Below are 9849 nucleotides of genomic sequence, written 5' to 3' on the forward strand. Positions count from 1 at the left end.
ACTTCCTCTCTCGCCCCCAGGAGGGGGGGGGGGAGAGGGGGGGTTGGTCATCGGCCGGATGGCTCCCCGGCCTAAGTCGGGCGGTGGGGGTATGTGGTGGGGTGGGCGTGGTTTGAGCGTCGGCTGCAGAGAGAGAGAGAGAGAGTGGGAGGAGCGGCTCTCGGATCCGTCGTCACAACTGTCAGGTGGAGGTAATCAGCGCCGATAATTATCAATTGTTTAATTGCGCTGATTGCCTCTGATTGTTTTCAACAGTGAGCCTGGGGTTTTTAAAAGCGGAGACCGGGAGTCTTCGGGAGCGGATGCCGGAGAGAAGGACGCGGTGTTAAAGAAATGAAAGAAAAACCCTGTGTTACGTTGTGTCCAAGAAAAAAAGCTGTGGGCTTTAATAAAGAGCACGGAAGTGCTAAAACTAAAACGGTTGTCTCACGTGAGTGTGTTGGAAGGCAGGAGGGGTGGCACTCACTGCCACAACACTCCATCAGACGCATACGTAATGTTGGCTACAACATGTACAAAAACAAACTGTAAAGAAATAAAAACTGATGCACTGTTACACTGTTTTATTTTTTTTGGTTATGCAATTTCATCATGCGGTTTATAATAACGTTCTGTTAACGGCAAAAAAGCATGCTTTCCGTAATGCATCAAAGTGGTAAGGGTAAGAACCTATCAATGCATTTTTCTCATTATTTGTTCCTTGCCGCAAGTGTGCTCACTTATTTTTTTAAACTTCAAGCACTTGTTACTGTTGCAACAGTTGTGCTTGTTATTTCTATCATGTCCCACTGCCGCGCATGAGTTCTATTGATCCATTAATGTTTTTAAGGAACACACCGTGGTTTCTTACTTTTTCCAGTTTTCCATGATTTTCAAAAACTTTGACTGCTCCATGACTTTATCCAATATTTTCAGTGAAAAATACCCAGCCATAATTATGATTAATTAATTGTACGTCCAAAATGCGAACACCATCGCTAGTATGTAGCCTAGTGAAATCAGACATCCCTCTATAATGACAAACTGTATTAATCTAATCTTAATCTAATTAAGAAAACAACACTGAAGAAAAATACATAACACACAGTTTTAATAATGTTTATTTGAAAATTCAGTGTAATGACTGATGAAATATGGTCACAACACCACATAGTGCTCCTAAAGAATGGGGGGGGGACAGAAAGAAGAAATGGCATTAGAGAACAGAAGTCACAAAGATAAACATAAACATAACCTCACAATTGCATTCCCAGAATGTAACAGCTGTTAATTTTTTTAATTTGGTGCTTTTTATGTTTGGAGGGATTATTTACCCTCTGAAGCCACATTACATTACATTACATTACATTACAGGCATTTGGCAGACGCTCTTATCCAGAGCGACGTACAACAAAGTGTATAACCATAACCAGGAACAAGTATGACGAAACCCCTAGAGAGAAGTACCGGTCCAAGTACAGGGAACAACCGCATAGTTCAACTTGGACCCTGATGGTTAAACTGATTAACACTAACAACGAGAACGGCAACAACGCAATCTATGGAAAAATAAAAATAAATAAAAATACAAGTAGTCGTTAAGACAGGCGCATCAACTAAGTAACCTATGAAACAGCTGCCTAGTTACAACCCTAAGTTTAGTCATTTACAGGGGGGAAGGGAGGGATGGAGAGAGGTGCAGCCTGAAGAGGTGGGTCTTCAGTCGTCGTTTGAAATTGTTCACAGTCTCAGCTGTTCTGACCTCCACAGGGAGGTCATTCCACCATCGTGGGGCCAGAACAGACAGGAGACGTGTTCTGGAAGTGCAGGTGCGAAGAGGGGGAGGTGCTAGGCGTCCTGAGGTAGCAGAACGGAGGGATCTGACTGGCATGTAGGGTTTGAATATCTTGTGAAGGTATGCTGGGGCTGATCCCTTGACTGCCTGGTATGCTAGGACCAATGTTTTGAATTTGATGCGAGCTATAACAGGCAACCAGTGGAGGGTAGTGAGCAGGGGAGTTACGTGGGAGTGTCTGGGGAGGTTGAAGACCAGACGAGCCGCAGCATTCTGAATGAGCTGCAGGGGTCTGGTGGCAGATGCTGGTAGTCCAGCCAGAAGAGAGTTGCAGTAGTCCAGGTGGGATAGAACCATTGCTTGGACCAGGAGCTGGGTTGAGTAGGTGGTGAGAAAGGGGCGGATTCTGCGGATGTTGTATAGGAAAAATCTGCATGCCCGGGTTACTGCTGCAATGTTGTTGGAGAGGGACAGCCTGTTGTCCATCATCACTCCGAGATTCTTGGCGCAGGGTGATGATGTCACTACGGTGTCCCCTAAGGAAATGGAAAAGTCGAGGAGGGGAGAGGATAGAGCAGGAATAAAGATTAGCTCCGTCTTTCCTGGGTTGAGCTTCAGGTGGTGATTGTCCATCCAGCTCTGTATGTCCCTCAGGCAAGCGGAGATGCGGGCAGGGACCTGTGTGTCCGATGGGGAGAAGGAGAGAAAGAGTTGCGTGTCGTCGGCATAGGAATGATAGGACAAGCTATGGGCAGATATTACAGGGCCAAGGGATCTGGTGTACATGGAGAAGAGAAGGGGACCAAGGACTGAGCCCTGGGGAACTCCGGTGGTGAGGGGACGGGGTGGTGATACCTTACCCGCCCAGGCAACCTGGAAGGAGCGGTCAGAGAGGTAGGACTCAATCCAGTGAAGGACTGTGCCGCGGATCCCTGTTGCTGCCAGGGAGGACAGGAGGGTAGAGTGGTCCACCGTGTCAAATGCAGCGGAGAGGTCTAGAAGAATCAGGACAGAGGAGAGGGAGGCTGCTCGTGCGGCATGGAGTGACTCACTGACCGAGAGGAGTGCAGTCTCAGTCGAGTGGCCAGGCCTGAAGCCAGACTGGTAGGGATCAAGCAGGTTGTTCTCAGAGAAGAAAGCAGAGAGCTGGTTAGATGCAGCACGTTCCAGTGTTTTGGATAGGAAAGGGAGGAGAGATACCGGGCGGTAGTTCTGAATGACTGAAGGATCTAGTGTGGGTTTCTTCAGCAGCGGGGTGATGTGGGCCTTCTTGAAGGATGAGGGGAAGCATCCAGAAGATAGGGATGAGTTCACGAGGGAGGCGACAAAAGGGAGGATGTCTGGTGTGATTGCTTGAAGGAGAGATGAGGGGGTAGGGTCGAGGGCGCAGGTGGTAAGGCGGTGGGTGAGCAGAAGCTGGGAGACTTCAGTGTCTGAGAGGAGAGAAAATGTGGAGAAACAGGGGGCGGAGGACGCGGAGGGGGCGGAGGACGCAGAGGGGGCGGAGGACGCAGAGGGGGCAAAGGAGCTGCGGATGTCTGCAATCTTTTCGTCAAAGAATGCTGCAAAGTCATCTGCAGTGAAGGAAGACTGGGGTGGAGGAGGTGGCACGCTGAGGAGAGAAGAGAAAATAGAGAAAAGTTGACGAGGGTTAGAAATGGAGTTATGAATTTTGGTTTGGTAGAATTTTGCCTTAGCGGCAGTGACAGAAGAAGAGAACTCTGTCAGGAGAGACTGATAGGCTGAGAGGTCAGATGGGTCCCTGGATTTGGCCCACTTCCTCTCAGCAGCGCGGAGGGTGGCCCTGGAGGTGCGTAGGATGTCAGACATCCATGGACTGGGAGGGGATGAACGTGCTGGCCTAGGGACGAAGGGGCATAGGGAGTCGAGTGCTGAGGAGAGAGATGACGTCAGGGTGGAGGATGCAGAGTTAGTGGGGAGCTTGGAAAATGATTGAAGAGGGGGGAGGGAAGCAGTCACTCTGGGAGCAAGAGAAGAGGGTGATAGGGAGCGGAGGTTACGGCGGACAGTGACAGTGGGGATGGGAGGGGGAGAGGGAGGGTGTGGAGAGAGGGGGAGGGAGAAGGAGATGAAATGATGGTCAGACATATGCAGGGGGGTAACCGTAAGATTGGAGCTGGAGCAGGTCCTCAGGAAGATCAGGTCTAGGAGGTTGCCTGCCTTGTGGGTTGGAGGAGAGTGTTGTAGGGAGAGGTCAAAGGAGTGAAGTAGTGGTAGGAAGGCAGCAGACTGGGAGGCTTCTAGGTGGATGTTAAAATCTCCAAGGAGGATCAGCGGGGTGCCGTCCTCAGGGAAGGAGCTGAGCAGGGTGTCTAGCTCATCCAGGAAGCTTCCCAGGGGCCCCGGGGGGCGATAAATAACAATAATATAAAGGTTAGCAGGGTAGGTGATAGAGACAGGATGGAATTCAAAAGTGGATATGGACAGGTCAGGGAGGGGGAGAACAGAGAATTTCCAGGTGGGGGAGATCAGTAGACCAGTACCACCACCACGGCCAGATCGCCGGGGGGTGTGGGAGAAGGAGTAGGAGGATGAGAGGGCAGCAGGAGTGGCAGAGTTGTCTGGTGTGATCCAGGTCTCTGTGAGGGCAAGGAACTGCAGGGATTGGAGGGAGGCATAGGCGGAAATGAAGTCTGCCTTGCGCGTAGCAGACTGGCAGTTCCATAGTCCCCCTGTGACCGTGAAGTTCTCACAGGGGGTCAGCGGGGGGTAGCAGAGGTTAGAGGGGTTCCGTTGTCGAGGGGGGCCACGTCGCTGGAAGCGCCTTCTGAGGGGGAGAGCACATTACACCAAGTCCTTCTCCACGCCATGAAGTATAACATTCCCATGTTCATGTTTTGCTTATTGTCCTATATTGCAAGAAACTGCATAAAAAGGGATAAATCATTTTAACTGATCAAAGTAGACTGAGAATCGATAGGCTTATAATTGGTGAAAGGGTGGACAACTGGCCACTGAAACTAACCATCTGGAAGATAATGAATTGAAAGACAAAGCAAGTAACAAGCCAAACCTGCATTGTGTTCATGTTGAAGTTGAAGGAAAAAATTATGGAAGGCCAGGGCTGTGCACAGGCATTTTGGGGGGTAGGGGCTCAATTGAAAAAAAAGGGTAACCTCCATCCCCCATGCACCATCCCCACTATTTTCATCCTGATATTGCCACATGACACCACGTTCATAATCATACACTATGTTCATAATATGGGCCCTGTTTTGGGACTTCTGAAACATATTTCCTTAAAGTAATACGTCATTCATTTTTGGACCCAATAAACTTATCCAGACATGTTCATGCTCTACAGATAATATCCCCCACAACACTACAACAGCATCTCACACAGACATCACATACAGTTTAGTCTTCAATGTTTTTTTACCTTTATTCCAGGAACAGGGATAACTAAACACAAAACACTGTCACAAAGCACATGCAATATTATAAACACATTTCCTTAATCTCTCTTTTCTTGGCATTGCACTGCAATCAGAAGATGAGCAAAATTAATTATTTGCATGTTCACCATTACCCGGACCAAAACAGCGGCATAGTATAACATTTACTGACGTGCATAGTGACCTGGAAGCAGTTTTAACTATTTGGCTCACTATGAATACAACTTATATTAAAAAGTAGACCAATGTTCTTTTTTGTCTTTGTTTACATTTTATAAACTTCTGTTTTTTCAAAATGAAAGCAAGTTAATGAAAGTGCACGGTTCTGACCCGGAGCACAAAAAGATTAGGCTAAAATTGAATGGTGACCGAGACATTGCATTGCAAGCCACCTACATATATTATGAGAACGTGATTCAATATCATTTAGCCATTACTTTGTGCAGTCAAAATTTATTTTATAATATTTTGAGGCAAAAAACTACAAGTGTAACTTTAAATAAGATTAGATAAGCTGTGCCACTCTGAAATGCCTGATTTGAGGATTTCATAACTTCCATCTATTTTCATGTCTTGTGTCATTTTGTTATTCTGAGTATATTTGCGAAATACAGCACAGTTACTGCAGCATGATTTAGTAACACGTTTTGTGCATCACAAGAGAGGATTAACCACACAGCATGACCACAAACATGCTAATACAGCACACATTCACTCACACACACAGGCGCGCAAGCACACACACATACACACAGACACACACTAAACAGACTAATTTGTTACATGTGTTGTTACATTTGTTACATGCGTCTATAAATATAAATCTCCAATTTCCCAGTGTATTATGCCTTTCATTTAGGTGTATTTGCCCATAATACCGGTGACGCCAAATCCTATTTCCCTTTTTAAGTTCTAAGTAATCAATAACATGCAAAAGCAGGCTACTGCATTTTCTTTTTTTTGTTTTTTTTTGTTGCATTTTTAAAATTAGCAGCGATGCCACTACCACCCATTTGAAACAACCGGTTAAACAAAGGACTAGCCTACTGTCCGTGGCATTACTAAAGAAAAGGGGACACTTACAACATCACTAATCTTAGCGACATGCTTCAAACATTGCCTATTTGTAAGTTGTCTTGCTTGACAAAGGGGCTGTCATTAATTATCATTAACCATAATTAGCTAGACTAGCTTGCTTGTAGGCTAGTAGCCTATAGGATAACTTAACCTAGTCTAAAATTGGCAAATCCGATATAAACTGGTTTATTCTATTTTGAGCATCGTAAATGTTGTTGTTTCAACTGTGATGTTGTTTTATGACAGTGTAAAAGAGTACACAGTAGGAAATTCACAGTATTGTTACCTGTTATCTATGGATGTACAGCAGCGTGCATCCATAACAAGTGGGCAACTGTGTTGATCAAGACAAAATAACAGCGCCCGGTACTGCAGCTGAGGGGTTGCGATTTAAGCATGACGCTAAAACTGCGGACACGTGCATATATATATATATATATATATATATATAGGTTGGTGGTATTTATAAATTGTATTTTATATACAAGACAAATTATAAATGCCACCGACCAAAAGGGCACTCGTCGAGTGAAAGGGCAAAAGGGCAGGGGCTCAAGCCCCCCTTGAGGTCTATCTGTGCATGTGCTTGTGGAAGGCAGTAAATGTGTTCAACAACCTAATTAGGAGCCTATTGATTAACCTTAGTCTTCCATTTGATCAAAAGAAATTTAGGCCTACCTGGTTTAATGTAATTGTTTGTAACACAGCACAATAAGCACAAAATAATATGGGAATGTTTCTCTTCATGGCATGCATAGCTATTTACATTACATTTACATTACATTACAGGCATTTGGCAGACACTCTTATCCAGAGCGACGTACAACAAAGTGTATAACCATAACCAGGAACAAGTATGACGAAACCCCTAGAGAGAAGTACCGGTCCAAGTGCAGGGAACAACCGCATAGTTCACCTTGGACCCTGAAGGTTAAACTGATTAACACTAACACAACGAGAACGGCAACAACGCAGTCTATGGAAAAAATACAAGCAGTAGTTAAGACAGTTAATGCACCTAAGTCACCTACGAAACAGCTGCCTAGTTACAACCCTAAGCTTACAGTCATTTACAGGGGGGTAGGGAGGGATGGGGAGAGGTGCAGCCTGAAGAGGTGAGTCTTCAGTCATCGTTTGAAATGGGTCAGTGTCTCAGCTGTTCTGACCTCCACAGGGAGGTCATTCCACCATCGTGGGGCCAGAACAGACAGGAGACGTGTTCTGGAAGTGCAGGTGCGATTTTACCGGTAGCAGAACGGAGGGATCTGGCTGGCATGTAGGGTTTGAATATTTTGTGGAGGTATGCTGGGGCTGATCCCTTGACTGCCTGGTATGCTAGGACCAATGTTTTAAATTTGATGCGAGCTATAACAGGCAGCCAGTGGAGGGTAGTGAGCAGGGGAGTGACGTGGGAGTGCCTGGGGAGGTTGAAGACCAGACGAGCCGCAGCATTCTGAATGAGTTGCAGGGGTCTGGTGGCAGATGCAGTCTAGCCAGAAGAGAGTTGCAGTAGTCCAGGCGGGATAGAACCATTGCTTGGACCAGGAGCTGGGTTGAGTAGGTGGTGAGAAAGGGGCGGATTCTCCGGATGTTATACAGGAAAAATCTGCATGCTCGGCTTACTGCTGCGATGTTCTTGGAGAGGGACAGCCTGTTGTCCATCACCACTCCGAGATTCTGGGCACAGGGTGATGATGTCACTAAGGTGTCCCCTAGGGAAATGGAAAAGTCGAGGAGGGGAGAGGATAGAGCAGGAATAAAGATTAGCTCCGTCTTTCCCGGGTTGAGCTTCAGGTAGTGATTGTCCATCCAGCTCTGTATGTCCCTCAGGCAAGTGGAGATGCGGGCAGGGACCTGTGTGTCCGATGGGGAGAAGGAGAGAAAGAGTTGCGTGTCGTCGGCATAGGAGTGATAGGACAAGCCATGGGCAGATATTACAGGGCCAAGGGATCTGGTGTATAAGGAGAAGAGAAGGGGACCGAGGACTGAGCCCTGGGGAACTCCGGTGGCGAGGGGACGGGGTGGTGATACCTTACCCGCCCAGGCAACCTGGAAGGAACGGTCAGAGAGGCATTTCTAATATAATATAGCTTAAGAGGATAAGTAGTCTGTCTAAACATGATAATTTCCCTAATTAAGGAAGATTAACATTGTGTTAAAATTCTGGGATTGCAATTGTGGTTGGAATAAAAACCAGTATATACAGGGGGGGCCCCCAGGACCAATTTTCGAACCACTACCCAAAGGGATAAAATCTTTTTGAAAAAGACAGAAAAAACAGAAGATGGGAAAAGACTGACAGAACAGTTATAAACATTAACATAAAGTACACAGAAACAGTGTGAAAAAAGAAAAGTCTCTTTCATTAAATAAACTGGGATTTAAAAAAAGGCATCAAATAAATCAAGGTAACATCAGGAACTGATTACAAAAAACCAATAATTAAAATCTATCCTTGTCTCTCCTGGAGATGTGTGCCAGCAGAGAACTCCTCCGCCGCCTTCTACAGGGTCATCTTCCCAAGGGCAGAAAGTGCACCGATGATAGCCTTATATATCCTTATATATCTTGCACTTCATCCAGTCTGATTGCATCATAGTGTGTGATATGAGTCTCACCTCTGGGAGCAACACCTCTAGAATGAACAGTATATGATTTCTGATGACAACTGGTATGGATATACTGTTCAAAACAGTTTCGAGGTGCTTCAACTACCTGTCTTGCTGGGCAACATTGTCAAGGTGCACTGGGACTTTGTTAGGCGACTTCCCTTGGAAACCCATCAGCCACTTGGAGGGTTCCTTGCCACTGATGACCGCCTGTGTATGCGGAAAAAGGAACACTGTGACATGCCCATACCTCACAGAACATTTTCTGCACCATTGTTTCCCCACATACCAGTAGTCGTACCTCGGTCCCACACTCCTTGACAATGAAGTCAACCAGTGCCTGCTCGGTGGCTGTCCACTCAGTGATGGCCTGGATATGTGCTGGGACCTCCACAGTAGTCCCCTTGCCCACCCGGTACATTGGCTGAAGAATGCCCTGGAACAGACAACTTGCCTCATCTGTCCAGAAAGCAAACCTCTGGCTGTGGCTTTAATGAAAATGATGAAAAAAGTTAGCACATTTTCCCAGTCTCTGTAAATATTAAAGAAAAGCAATAACTCATATATTTCTTGTAGTTGTCATAGCCCTCTATCCAAAAGTGCTCCATATAAGATGGACACACCACCACCGCAGGATTGAATGCATGCCCAGCTACAGCAGATACAGCAAAAAATATTACACTAGTCTTATATGGTACCCTATATTTATGTCAAAAATATATATATAGTTTCCAGATTTCTTCTTTCAATTTTTTTCTGGCTACATATCCAGTATTTACCTAAATCTCAACTTGAGTGACCATAAGCATGAAAATGCCACAGTCATTCCCGGATGTCTATTGTGGGATATCCTGATAACACACTTTTTACGCCATGTAAATTCATATATTCTTAGACGTTATTACAAGACACTGCTATTACATGGAAAACAAATTGTATTAGACCTGCATGTCCCTTCTGGTCCTCTCACTCC

General features: G+C 45.8%; 1 long non-coding RNA gene across 1 annotated transcript; it reads right to left on the bottom strand.

Moving 5' to 3' along the window:
• Nucleotides 1-1086: 1086 nt before the first annotated feature.
• Nucleotides 1087-9849, bottom strand: LOC118230734. The gene is made up of 4 exons (XR_004765911.1): nt 9821-9849; nt 9178-9364; nt 8983-9086; nt 1087-1158 (listed from the first exon to the last, which is right to left on the bottom strand). It is a non-coding gene; the product is annotated as an uncharacterized LOC118230734 (long non-coding RNA).

This window comes from Anguilla anguilla, chromosome 6 (genome assembly GCF_013347855.1).
Source record: "Anguilla anguilla isolate fAngAng1 chromosome 6, fAngAng1.pri, whole genome shotgun sequence".
NCBI classification, from domain to species: domain Eukaryota; kingdom Metazoa; phylum Chordata; class Actinopteri; order Anguilliformes; family Anguillidae; genus Anguilla; species Anguilla anguilla.